At 47.5% G+C, this 14,603-nt stretch overlaps 1 pseudogene; it reads right to left on the bottom strand.

Annotated features, from left to right (window-relative positions):
• Positions 1–3,701: 3,701 nt before the first annotated feature.
• LOC119273172 lies at positions 3,702–7,763 on the bottom strand (annotated as a pseudogene).
• Between the last annotated feature and the right edge of the window lie 6,840 nt (positions 7,764–14,603).

The raw sequence follows: 14,603 nt of genomic DNA, 5'->3' as shown, positions 1-14,603 counted from the left end.
GTGCGCCCTTGTCTCTGGCCAGGGGTGGATTTGGTGTTATCCTAACTTATTACTCCATCCATTTCATAATGTAGTGTGCCCACGTTTCCTGAGATCCAAATTTGACCGTAAGTTTAACTAACGAGACTGACTACGGCGGGAGAAAAAATTATATCACTGAATTCATACCGAAAATACGAATTCAGTGGTATAATTTTTGCTTCTGCCGCAATCGGTCTCGTTGGTTAGATGTACAGCCAAATTTAAATCTCAGAAAGCGCGGGCGCACTACATTGTGAAATGGAGGGAGTACTATAAAACACATGAATACTATGCCTAGGTGACGCTCGGACCGGAAATCAATGATGTTGGGACCACGCCCATCGATGTTGGGATGACAGACAGGGATGCTGAAACCAGCGTCACAAAAAACTACAGCTGGACGATTACGATGCTTCAAGCAGTGAGAGCACATGCTGGAAGCCGCGACACGTATCGACGTCGATGCTAGAACCACCGGCACCAAACGCTGCGACCAACGGCGACCATTGTTGACAGCGAGAACATGGGCTGCATTGCCACAGCTAATTGCTGCAACTAGCTGCACAAAAACTTACAACTGGGTGGCAAGGACGCTGCAATCGGCTCCGACGCTGATGGCTGCGGGTGAAAGAAGGTGCAAGCTACCTCGCCAAAAAAAAGGTGCAAGCTGCTAGGAGAGGACGGCGTGGGGATCACAATGTTGCTGCGAGCCTACGGTGGCGGGGCCTTCGACCGCACGCGAAAGGAGAAAGGGGCGACAAATGCACGCAACCAAGGGAAGAAGAGAGCAAGGCGAGAGATGAGAGCTGTGAGTGGTATTTGCGTTGTCGAATAAATGGCTCGCTAGGCCACCGATCTGTCGGTTGAGTTGGTCGACCAGTGCTGAGCATCACCCATAGAAGATTTTGCTGAGCTGAGTAACCAGATATAAGAGAAGAGTTGAGTGATGAGCAATCAGTATGTTCGGAATCAAATATATAGTTGAGTGCGTTTAAGTAACCAGATAAGAGAAGAGAGTATGATTGTAATCTGACAAACAATAATAAGGATTATGTATACCTAAAAAAATTCATGATACATTATAAGAGGAAATTACACATGGTAACTACTGTTTTCGACATCTAATCTTGGTTTGCAACATTGTGCCACATCCTGTGTGCATATCAAAGCACCGACTCCGGAGGGAAGAGCCACGTTGTTCCAGAATACTTACAAAACTTTGACGGGCTAGAAGTACCGCACTTCATGTTGAACACATTGCCCGTGTCCATAAAATAAATTGCATCTTCCTCCACCTCTCCACAAGGTGCTGGGATAGACTTAGAGAACTCCATGCTAAGGAAGAGTGCTCGACCACCGCCTAGCCCTCCTGTAAGTGGCACCCAAGCGTGTGTGCTAAAGTCTGCTTCAAAAACATCCACCTGGAGAGTGATCCATACAGCGTCTGAATGGAGGTGATCTGGATGAAGGCGCCGACGATGTCTTACCATGAGTAGCTTCCCATGCGACTCGAGGAGGTGCCGGCTGATTATGGTGATAGGTTCAACATCATGATCAAATTCAACAGAGCAATTGATATAGGTCAAGTCATTGTCTTCTTCTTCATCATCATCCTCTTCATTGAGACTGATGGCCTCCTCTTCTTCTTCCTCCTCCTCTTCATTCTGGTCATCGTCATGATCATTGTCCTCCTTGTCAGAAGTGGTTTGTGATTCATAATTATCATAGTAGAGTGATTTCTTGATAACACGTGCTCCCATTGTAACCACGGGCCTTCCGTCCCCGTCCAATGCGAGGTCAAGGGGGATGAGGTCCTCAGCCTCAGTGATGGCGTATAGTTTATCACCAAGGAAGGCGATGTCAATGAGATAGATATATGGAGTTGTTGGTGGCTCCGACGTCCACACGCCCTTCCCTCGCCGGAACACAATGAGCGGATGCTTCCTATTGTTGGTGATGACTGCAACGAAGTCATCGACCGTGGAGCGCATGAGGAACTTGTGGATCGCGGACCTGTCGTCGATGATGACGGCGTCGAGCTCAGGCAGCGGCAGAGACCTGTCTGTGAAAGGATTATGCAAGACATAGTTGTGCACGACATAGTGCATCTTGTCATCCTCGGTGGTGTGGTTATGGCCCAAGCTGAGGGCGAGCTAGTCGTTGGTGGAGCCGACAGACCTGGCGTTGTCGGGTACGCGGTGGGTGTGGCCGCTGTAGGGGGCGATAATGACGTTGCTACAGAGGGGAGTCCAGGGTAGCGATTGCACTTGGGGGTCGGTCGAGTGCCATGGGCGGCAGATGGCGCCGTCGGCAGGCAGCGAGCGCGGTTGGCCTGGTCAGGAAGGTTGGCCACCACTTGGTCGAGGATGCTCCGCGAGAGGCTGCAACATTGCAGAATAGACGACGCCAAGCCCATGTAGAAGAAGCGTATTTTCTTCTCTTCGAGATTCGATCGTATTGGGTATGCAGCCTTGATCGTATATATACACATATTCGCGTTGTTGGTTAGTTCGTCAGTTTCCAAGAGAGCTTGTGTCTGCACTGATGCTAAAAAAATATCAAAAGTTTCCAAGCTGGTTTGGCTTGCTTCTGAAGTAATACAAGTTTATTTTAGTCAAAGATTGAAGTTAGTATCCGTGTAGGATTTGTACTGTGTACTATACTTGGTTTTCTATATGTGAGTCCGGTACGAGTACGTCTAGGTTTGTACTAGGTCGGCTGTTCATGCCTAGACCGTAAGAACTCTCAAGGAGTACATGACATCGACACGCTGCTTTCCCGGCTTTACCGACTTCTCACAACCGCCACCGCTGCAGAGCAAATACGTCAGCGTGCAACAACGCTGGGGAATGTGGGTCGCTGAGATCACGGACCGCTGCACATAAGAGCCGATATGCATCGCATTTTTTCACCCAGCAGCGCAGGCGGCATAGGAAATATTATGTTGGCCTGCCGCCATGACACCAACGCCTGACTCAACTTCCCCGCCGGCCTACCATTGTTGGCGCCCGTTGACTCCCGGGTGGCCACCGCACGGGAGATGCGAGAAGATTGGGAGGCTCGCGAGCGCCTCTAAGCGGAGCAAGCCGGCAAGGCGTACATGGTGGAGCTCCGCCTCCTGTACCCAGAGAGCCGGCTATACAAGAAGAACGTGAACGAGGCGACAGAGGACATCGAGCTTTCCTCCAGCCACTCAGACTATGAAGGCGGTGGTAGCGGAGCGGGTTAGGCAATGCTGATGATGAGGGCCATGGCGGTATGATTGGAGGGCTTACAAAATCAGGCTGGGAGAGGTTGGAGAACAAGAGCGATAGTGATAGCAAGTAATTTTAGTAAGTTTGTATGCAATATAGTCCAAATTTTGTTTAAGTTATCTAAAGTATTTATGTAAAATATTTCGAACCAAGTTTGATGTAGTAGTTTGAACCAAGTTTGCATCGAATGTTTGATGTAGTAGTTTGAACCGAGTTTGATGTAGTAGTTTGAACCAAGCTTGATGTAGTCCCTTGTTTTCAGAAACCACAAATGTAAACTAGAGCCAAGCATCATCCACAATTTCAGACTGTTGGGCTGGTTATGTAATACAATCATCCTATTAGTTACTTCTCGCTGTCAGATGAGTTAACGGATCATAAACACTCATTTCAAACCAAAAGTGACAAATCCAGTCTTCCCCTAGCTCAAAACTCGAAGGGTCTAAAGGGAACAAATCCATCCTGCAAAGTGGCACCCATATAAGAGCAAGTACAATAGAGCCGAGTCAGCTGGCTATAAACAATAAACTAGTATATTCATGCTTAGTTGGAGGAAGAGAAAAAGAGAGAGAAGATAAGCGGGCTCTTGGTGAAGAGCCAGCTCTAGCACGTGCTCCTAGACATTTTGTGAGAGTGAAAGGTGGGTCATATAATAAAAAAGTAATACACTCTTCTAATCAACTATTACACATATTGGCTATAAGATGGGCTATAGATAACATGGCAATGACTTATAGCCAGCAGCTAACATGGTTAATAGTATAGCCAGCTGTTGGCTATATGGTCTTGTCACATCATCTATATCCAACTTTATAGCCAACAAGTACAATAGTTGCATGTAAATATGTGCTGCTTGTTTTATACATGGCCTACCTTTCTCTCTCATAACATGCCTAGGAGAACGTGCTGCAGCCGGCTGTTAATCAGTAGCCTGCTTCCCTTCTCTCTCATCCAACACATCCAAAATATAATATTTAAAGGCTTACAGCCCGCCTACGTCATCCTATTTGTACTTGCTTAAGGTGGAACCTTTACTTTGACAATAAATACAGTTATTAGCATACCTCTTTGTTCAACTTCAACTGATTTGCTATCTCCACCTTCTTCTGAGCATACCGAGCCATGTTCATTGGTTTATGCTGAAACAAGGGATCCGGTAATATAATAACAGGGTCATGATGACATATAAATTCATAGAGGATTTTCCTCAAAAGAAAAAGTAAAATCATAGAGGATTCATCGAGACAATACCAAACTGAAAGATAACTTCCTAAACACACCTTGAGCTTTCTCCTCTTCGTCCTACACAAAGGTCGTATCAATGTCAACAACCTATTGCAGTTAGGTATGTATCACCATGTCTAACACATATACAGTATCCTACTTACAGTCAGATCAATGCCACCCTCCAGGACAACAGAGTAAATCTACAAAGGTAAACAGATGAAATTAGACATTTGGCAATATGTTGCACATTCCATTTTCACAACATAAAATCAATGTTAGTGGCACAAATTAAGAAATCAGCTTACCATTTCTTGCATCGTTACAAAGATATGGCCCCCATTGAGTTCAGAATGTAGTACTGCTTTGTGTACAGGGAACTCGCCAGACTCATAAACTTCCTTCACAGCCTCTTTGTAAGTTCTCTGAAATATTTGTGAAACCATAAGAAACAGGCATAATCACAAAGCATGTCAGCGTGCTCTATTGCACAATTTTTTGATGTATTAGGATGCTAACATTTTCTTTAGCGACAAGCCTCCAGATCTCAAAATAGAGGAGATCTATGTCCTTGAGGGACGCATCCATTTCCATCTCCGTAATGTACTCCTGAATCAAATGGACCAGATTGTAAGTACAACCAGCAATTAACACCACCTCAATTAGCAGAAGAGAAGATATCCTACGTCATAAGCATAACCAGCTAATTTTTCAGTCATATGGGGAAAGCCAGTTGCAATCCTCAATGCTTGCCTCCATGCTCTAGTATCCCATTCTATCCACTGAAGTGAAAAGAAGTTAATCATCATGTGTATGTATATGACTAATTTCGCAATTTTCTGTGAGGCATACTTACATCCTTAGTCCTGCGATCCAGATGCAAAAAATCTGCAATCCACTGTTGCAAGATAGAAATTTATCACTTTAAAAACAATCCAGCCACTCATAATATTTTTAGTTCCAACAGCTTGATCACATAATGCATACCTTGATTTTCTTTGAAATTTCTGCATAGTACTTGACATAAACATCATCAATTTTATATGTATGATAACGTGAGCGGTACTCATCGTGATAGCAGTACAGGTTTCCACTCCTACCAGGCAGCTACAAAAAAGAAAGGGACAAGAATCAGATGACACGTCCAAAAAGGCACAAAAGTGCAGATACTTAATGGCTACAGTGTGGTGAGATGACATGCTTTTGTCTATAGAAGTAACTGACTAAAGATCCACATTTTTTTCCTTCTAGTATAGTCTAGCTTGCTAGAAATACTACCGTACAATTAAATGACCTTTAACAACTCAATCCACTGAGACACCGACATGATATAATTCAGAAGCAATTCAAACATCAACAAATTTCAGCAGCCAGTGTTACCGGCGAAATGAAAGAGATAAGAAGTTTGAAAATAGCAATGTTTGTGAAAACATCCAAGGTGAGCCTTGGACTGCTCCCTACAGTCATAGAAGTAACTGACTAAAAATCCACATTTTTTCCTACTAGTAAAGTCTAGCTTGCAAGAAATAGTACCGTATAATTAAATGACCTTTAACAAGTCAATCGACTGAGACGCGGACATGATATAATTCAGAAGCAATTCAAAAGTCAACTAATTTCAGCAGCCAAAGTTACCGGCACGTGATTGTTAAACCATACAAGGTAACATACCTTTGAGCCCTGGAAAGCTCCCTGCGGTCACAGAAATCATGATACGTTTATCTTCTAACGCTGAACCTCAGCTTTAAAACTAAGGCAATCAGGGAGGTTCAAGAACCAAGTGGGATACACTTCATAGCACTTCACCACGACTTAAGGTTACATACGAAATGGCTAAGAACCAATCAATTTTAAGGGATCACTCATTAAAATTAGCAGCTACACTAGTCCAGAGTTTGAATAAACATGAAAAACTGGGAAACTTTTCAAATCCAACACCGCAAGTACTATCATCCATCAGCAGCCACAAAGCAATGGCAATAGATACAAAATCAGTGTTCAGAAACCACAACAAAGAATGATAGAATATTGTGATGCAAGTCATACAATCATCATCTATTAAGATTTAAGAATAAGCTGTTTGAAAACAGTTTTAACTCGTACCACAAACCCATGGATCAATTTTCTATAGTAGCGCTGCAGCTGTGGTTGGAGTCAATGAAGTAAAATGAACTATCTCATTGATTGTCAGTTTTCACGGTGTGTGTTGAAATGATTTCTGAACACCCATGATTATGATAACCAAACAAGTCAATTGCATGACCAAATGTAGATGTAGACAGTATACTTACGAAATTACGAGGGACAATCCGTTGGTAGTCATTCAACTCAACATTGTGGGTGTCAGCACGATGGATGTACCACTCAAACTTTTCATCATCTTCTAACCGCTGAAAGTACACCTCCTCGTGAAGTTCATCATCAGTGTATTCTTATGGTTCCTTAAGTTCATGTGCACACTCCGGCCTCACAACCTACACATGGATGATAAAAACATGAGATAAAGGGGGTGTTCGGAATCTCTCCCGTCTGCTAACTCCGCTCCGCGCGAGGAGCATGGTCTGAGCCGCTCCCAGCAATATTGCTGGCGCTCCGTCCGCTCCGGGAGCTGCTGTTGCGGAGCTGAGAGTATCCGAACAGGGCTAAAATCATCCACACATACTAAACCAGAGGACTGGATTTGCTGCTATGACAAGTACAAACTTTAAAACATACATGGATTAAAATGAACGGTGACTGATCGATACAACATGTAGGTACCTTGTAATGAGCGATGCGATAGCGTGCAAGGCGCACTTTTATCTTGTTGTGTTCCTCCCATGTCAAATAAAGTGGCAGGTCAGTAGGATACTCGTCCTCCTTCTGAATACTGGCAAGCAAAAGTTGACAATCCTTGGCCTGGTCTTCCTTGCTGAGAAGGAAGTGCGGCCCGAAACACTGCTCGCTTTCTTCTTGTGCCGGCTCTGTTTTCAGCAGCAGATCATAATCTTGGCCCGCTTGGATGGTGCCCTCCATGTCTGTCGCATGAGAAATCTGATCTTGGCCCCCTTGGATGGTGCCCTCCATGTCTGTCGCGTGAGAAATCGGATCTTGGCACCCTTGGGTGGTGTCCTCCATGTCTCCATGGTCGTGGGCAGTGGCAAGAGCATCGGAAGATGACAGGGGAAGGTGCTTGCGGCGCCTCTTCTCCCCTGTCCACGCCTTGTTTGTTCAATCTCCATCATCGGCCAGTTGGCCAATCTGGACGGGCTTCTTGTGCAGCATCTCGATCGAACGAACGAACGATCGCGGGACGGGATGAGGCGGCGAGACGGGTCCGGCAGCGTCGATTTGCTGGCGTGGGGGATGTGGCCGGAGGCGACTGTAGGCTGCAGAGGACGGGGGCAGGGGCGGGGGGTCGACGTGGCGTGGCAACGGAGACGGCGACGGCGTGAAACCCTAGATAGCCACTTGTCGAGAGATGGAGGGCTCTTGTTTGTTTGGGGCACTGGGCATTTGCTGCAAATCGAAGGGTTTTCTAAACGGAATATGTTTCATCTCTAGCACAAATTCAATGGAATATTTAGGAGCGCCCATATATATTTATCAAACGCCTGGAATTCTTTACTTCCCGTGCGCTTTTTTCTCCTTCCTCCATGGGTCTGCGCCGCCCTCCCCCGGTGTCGCCCACCACCATCGACTGAACCTCTGCACCCCGGCAAGCCGGCATCCGCCATAGATGATGTTGTTAGGTGCCTCCACTAGTAGGAAAGAGCCTAGTACCAGTGTTGGAAAAACATCGTTACCGGCGCGGAGGGGAGACACTGATAGTATAACGTCAGTGATAAGTCTCACTAGCGCGTCTTCCTCCAACACCAGCAGTAAGGTCTTAGTACAAGCGTGTGTGGGCCACGCCAGAGATACATATTTTATTGTTGGCGTCTCATATATGTCAATGCCACTATCTAGAGTGTTGGAATTAAATCACTTCCCAACTGCAAAGTCTCATGAACATGTGAGATCACTGGAGTACATTGATGTCGTCGTGAGAACTAGGCATGCCAAAGAAAGCATGCCAAATCCACAAGTCCTTTGATGCCGCTGCTTCGAGTATGATGGTGGCCTCTTTGATGTGACCTTGGTACACCTCGCGCAAATCTTTGGTGCGGTTCTTCCATTTGACAATGCTTGCAATCAATTGAACCAAGCATACCTAGAAAGCTTCTTGCCGCTCCAATAACCATCATTTTTTCTGTATCTTGCAGATTTGATTTTCTCAGATACTCTACTCGTGTTTGATACCCAATTTACGGGGACCAACCCTCCACGTGAGTTCGCGATATACTCCAAATCGACAAATCTAATGATTTGTCCTGGGGCAATGATTTTGACCTGACCAAGATTGCCAGCTGAGCCGTCGAGGAGAGCGATGTTGCCGAAGACGAAGGTTTGGCCAGGTAGGAAGGTCATGCCGACGTTAACCCGCTTGTTGATCGTAATCCCCATTGGCCCGTCCCGTAAACCTTCCGCTGGCTGACCTATGATGCATTTATTGAAAACAAATAAATGCATTGTACCTTAACATCTCTAGTTTAATACCACATCGCTAAGCCGGCGCGCCGCTGACTCCTTTATATAATTTTCTTTTTTTACATGAACAAACATCTGCGTTTGCGGGACTCTATTTTGAGGATATGCAGGATCGATGTGAGACTTCACCTGCTCATAGCTTGTGAAGGTTGAGGGAGTCCTGGGCTAAGGGGACCTTAGGCGTCCGGCCTGTTACTCATTGGGCCGAACTGATGGGCTGTGAAGACATGAAGACCGAAGACTATACCCGTGTCCGGATTGGACTCAACTTAGCGTGGAAGACAAGCTAGGCGATCGACTATGAACATTCCCTCTTATGTAACCGACCTCATGTAACCCTAGATCTCTCCTATGTCTATATAAACTGGAGAGTGATACGTCTCCAATGTATCTATAATTTTTTATTGCTCCATGCTATAGTATCTTCTGTTTTGGACATTATTGGGCTTTATTATTCACTTTTATATTATTTTTTGGACTATGAGTAGAAAAAGCCGGATATGTATAATAGAGCAACCATTTGGAATAGCTCCAAGTGGAACGTGGTAGCAGCATCTACGATATGACATAAAGTTTTTCGAAGTACATGCGGATCTAATTGTTGCAGACCCGTTGACTATAACATCTCTCACAAGCATAACATGATCAAACCCAGAACTCTTTGAGTGTTAATCACATGGTAATGTGAACTAGATTATTGACTCTAGTAAACTCTTTGGGTGTTAGTCACATGGGGATGTGACCTTGAGGGTTAATCACATAGCGATGTGAACTGGATTATTGACTCTAGTGCAAGTGGGAGACTGTTGGAAATATGCCCTAGAGGCAATAATAAATTAGTTATTATTATATTTCTTTGTTCATGATAATCGTTTATTATCCATGCTAGAATTGTATTGATAGGAAACTCAGATACATGTGTGGATACATAGACAACACCATGTCCCTAGTAAGCCTCTAGTTGACTAGCTCGTTGATCAATAGATGGTTACGGTTTCTTGACCATGGACATTGGATGTCGTTGATAACGGGATCACATCATTAGGAGAATGATGTGATGGACAAGACCCAATCCTAAGCCTAGCACAAGATCGTGTAGTTCGTATGCTAAAGCTTTTCTAATGTCAAGTATCATTTCCTTAGACCATGAGATTGTGCAACTCCCGGATACCGTAGGAATGCTTTGGGTGTACCAAACGTCACAACGTAACTGGGTGGCTATAAAGGTGCACTACCGGCATCTCCGAAAGTGTCTGTTGGGTTGGCACGAATCGAGACTGGGATTTGTCACTCCGTGTGACGGAGAGGTATCTCTGGGCCCATTCGGTAGGACATTATCATAATGTGCACAATGTGACCAAGGAGTTGATCATGGGATGATGTGCTACGTAACGAGTAAAGAGACTTGCCGGTAACGAGATTGAACAAGGTATCGGGATACCTACGATCGAATCTCGGGCAAGTATCATACCAGTATACAAAGGTAATTGTATATGGGATTGATTGAATCCTTGACATCGTGGTTCATCCGATGAGATCATCGTGGAACATGTGGGAGCCAACATGGGTATCCAGATCCCGCTGTTGGTTATTGACCAGAGAGATGTCTCGATCATGTCTGCATGATTCCCGAGCCCGTAGGGTCTACACACTTAAGGTTCAATGACGCTAGGGTTATAGGGAAGGTATGTACACGGTTACCGAATGTTGTTCGGAGTCCCGGATGAGATCCCGGATGTCACGAGGAGTTCCGGAATGGTCCGAAGGTGAAGATTGATATATTGGACGAAGGGTTTTGGAGTCCGGAAGTGTTCCGGAGGTACTGGGTGATGACCAGCATGACCGAAAGGTATTTCGGGAGCCCCGACAAGTGTTGGGGGTGATGGGGTTGTGTACCTAGGGTAGGATCATGGACCTGATCCAAGTAACTTACCCTAGGACATCCTTAGAAGAGGTCGCCTTCCAGTCGACCAACGAGGATTCACTCGACTGGCCTGAAGGACTCGACCACGAAGACTCACTCGACCACCAGGAGGTCAAGAGGCACTCTGCACTGCAACGGCCTGTAATCAAGTAGACTTTCTGATAGTAAAGGCACTTTATGTGGGGCGTTACCAGTAACGCCCCAGACTTAACTCACCTTAAACCCTCTCCTGCGTGAGCTGGCTAGGGTCCTGGCGCACTCTATATAAGCTACCCTCCTCCACAGGCAGAAGGGTTCGGCACCTTGTAATTCATACATTCATAATCCACTCGACCGCCTCCGGGCTCCGAGACGTAGGGCTGTTACTTCTTCCGAGAAGGGCCTGAACTCGTACATTCTTTGTGCTTACAACCTCTCCATAGCTAGGACCTTGCCTCTCCATACCTACCCCCCACTCTACTGTCAGGCTTAGAACCACGACAGTTGGCGCCCACCTTGGGGCCGGTGTTTTAGCGATTTTGTGGAGAAGTTGCGATTCTTCCGAGTACTCTCATCATGGTGTCTGCTGGAGTTTTGGTCAAGGGTCAAGAGATCCGTCTCGGCACCCTCACCTTCATCGCCGACGACTCCGCATGGCTCCAGGAGGCTCCACTCGACGTAGACGCGCTCCCCGTCCGCGGTGCGACGCATTTTCGCGCATGTGTCTGCGGCGTTCTGCTGCGGCAACCGTCGACCCAGTATCGGTCGGCTCCTCCATCATCCACCCTCCCGGTCTCCCGCCAGCGCAAGCGCTCAGGCCGGTCGAGGCTTCAGCGATGGGTGAGTCACGCGGTGGCTCGCCAATCGGCCACTACACAAGTTGCGGCAATCGAGCCCAACGAATCTCTCTACGGCTTGTTCGATCAGTCGACTGGCTCCGGAGAGACTGCATCCGAGTGCGGAAGCAGTGATCCAGCGGCGGAAATCTTGATGGTCGACGGGCCCCACAACCCTCCTGGCTTCGCCCGTGGTGGTGGAGCAGGTGACGGCGGCGACCCTGCACGAGACTACGAAGAGTACCAGCCCGAGCCACTCGACTCTCTGCAAAGAGAAGAGCTTCGCCGCAGGAACGAGGATCCCCTGCGTATTCCCATCGCAGGAGAAACCCCCGAGGCTCGTGCCTTGGAGGAGGCGCGTCTGGCCAATTTGGCCGAGCGCACTCGACTGGAGAACCTTCAGCGAGCACTCGACGAGCGCGCGCGGCAACGAGTTCCCGACACCAGTCGACGTCAACTCTTCCCGCCGACTCAGGTATATCAAACCCCAATTCAGAATTTAGCAGCTGCGACCCGTATAGCAGAGTCCATTCAGCCTTCGCAGTCGGAAGCTGGCAGAGGTTTGCTGCAGATCAGGGATCTGCTCCGGGCAGCAGGAGATCAGAATTCAGCCGTGTCTCAGTCGCGCAACAGAATTCACAGTCGATCTGTCACTGTGAATACGGTTCAGTCGGCTCACAGCCCCAGATCGCCTCCGCGGCGCGAAGGGCGTGAGAATCGGCGAGATCAATATGGCGACAGACTCGACTGAGATGATAGGCGTCGAGTGCCCTATTCCCCTCCGAGGGGTGGGTCTTACGCTCCTCGGCAGCCAGATGATAGGCGTCAGTACAGTACAGGGCGTAGGGTTCCGGTTGACCCCAGAGAGCCAGGCTTCGACGCGCGATCCATTATCGTGCAAGGGTTGGTCGACCGGAACAGAGCCCATCGAGGCGCACTCGACAGAGATGTACCCACGAGCAGTCGAGTACATGTTTCTGGTCCTGAATGTTTCAGCAGAGCTATCAGAGCCGCAGTTATCCCCCCCCCCAATTTCAGGTTGGCAACAGGAGTCAGCAAGTTCACTGGTGAGTCTAAGCCTGAAACTTGGCTTGAAGACTACCGAGTGGCAGTTCAGATCGGTGGTGGGAACGACGAGGTGGCCATGAAGCATTTGCCCCTCATGTTGGAAGGTTCTGCCAGGGCATGGTTGACTCAATTACCTCCTAGCAGCATTTACACTTGGGAAGATCTGTCCCGAGTGTTCGTCAGAACGTTTGAAGGGACTTGCAAGCGACCAGCGGGATTGACAGAGTTGCAAGTCTGCGTGCAGAAAACTAATGAGACTCTCAGAGAGTATATTCAGAGGTGGATCACTTTGCACCACACTGTGGAAAATGTCTCTGATCATCAGGCAGTATGCGCCTTCAAAGACGGCGTCAAGAACAGAGAACTGAGTTTGAAATTCGGTCGAACCGGTGACATGACCTTGAGTCGGATGATGGAGATTGCTACCAAGTACGCCAACGGCGAAGAAGAAGACCGACTCCGAAGCGGCAAGCACAAGCCGAGTCAGTCGGAAAAAGGAAACACCAGTCAGAAACAGAAGCGGAAGGCTGAACCGGCAGCTCCTGGAGAGGCCCTGGCCGTGACTCAAGGAAAGTTTAAGGGGAAACCAAAAGGATCCTGGAACCCCAAGAAGGTAAAGGATAAAGAAGGGAATGACGTGATGGATATGCCGTGTCACATTCACACGAAGAAAGATGAAGAGGGGAATATCATTTACCCAAAGCACACCACTCGTCAATGTCGACTCCTGATCCAGCAGTTTCAGGGAAAACAGTCTAAGGACAAGGAGAAGGAGTCGGACAAGGCCGAAGACAAAGAGGACAGTGAGGGAGGATATCCGCATATCAACTCCACTCTGATGATCTTTGCAGATGTGGAAAGCAGAAGTCGACTGAAAGTGATTAACCGAGAGGTGAACATGGTTGCCCCAGCAAAGGCAAATTATCTGAAGTGGTCTCAAACACCCATCACATTCGACCAATCTGATCACCTGACTCATATTGCCACCCCTGGGAGGCAAGCTTTGGTGGTCGATCCAGTTGTCGAAGGCACTCGACTGACAAAGGTGCTGATGGATGGTGGAAGTGGGCTGAATCTGTTATATGCAGACACATTGAAAGGTATGGGCATTCCGATGTCCCGACTGAGCACTAGTAACATGAGCTTTCATGGAGTTATACCAGGGAAGAAGGCCGAGTCACTCGGCCAGATAGCTTTGGACGTAGTGTTTGGTGATTCGAAGCATTTTCGCAAAGAAAAGTTGACGTTTGAGGTCGTGGATTTTCAAAGTGCATATCATGCCATTTTGGGGAGACCAGCCTATGCACGATTCATGGCTCGACCATGTTACGTGTACCTCAAATTGAAGATGCCCGGTCCCAAAGGTGTGATCACTGTCACCGGTGATAGGAAAAAGGCAGAGGAGTGCTTTCAGAAGGGCTCCAAGATTGCCGATTCCCAAGTGACAGCGGTCGAGTTCGAAGAATACAAGCAAAACGCAGATCCGAGTGACTTGCTGCGATCCAAGAAGCCCGCCACAGAGTCTGCATTCCAGTCGTCCGGTGAGACGAAGCCTGTTCACATTCACCCGACCGACCCCGAAGCAGCTCCGACCCGCATCTCCACAACACTCGACCCAAAATAGGAAGAAGCGCTCATCCAGTTCCTCCGTGAGAACTGGGACATTTTTGCATGGAAGCCCGCTGACATGCCAGGTGTTCCCAGGGGACTGGCTGAGCATCGCCTAAG

This window comes from Triticum dicoccoides, chromosome 3A, assembly GCF_002162155.2.
Source record: "Triticum dicoccoides isolate Atlit2015 ecotype Zavitan chromosome 3A, WEW_v2.0, whole genome shotgun sequence".
In the NCBI taxonomy this organism is placed as follows: Eukaryota; Viridiplantae; Streptophyta; class Magnoliopsida; order Poales; family Poaceae; genus Triticum; species Triticum dicoccoides.
Note: the sequence above shows the minus strand (reverse complement) of the source record. Positions and strands in the feature narration are given on the sequence as shown.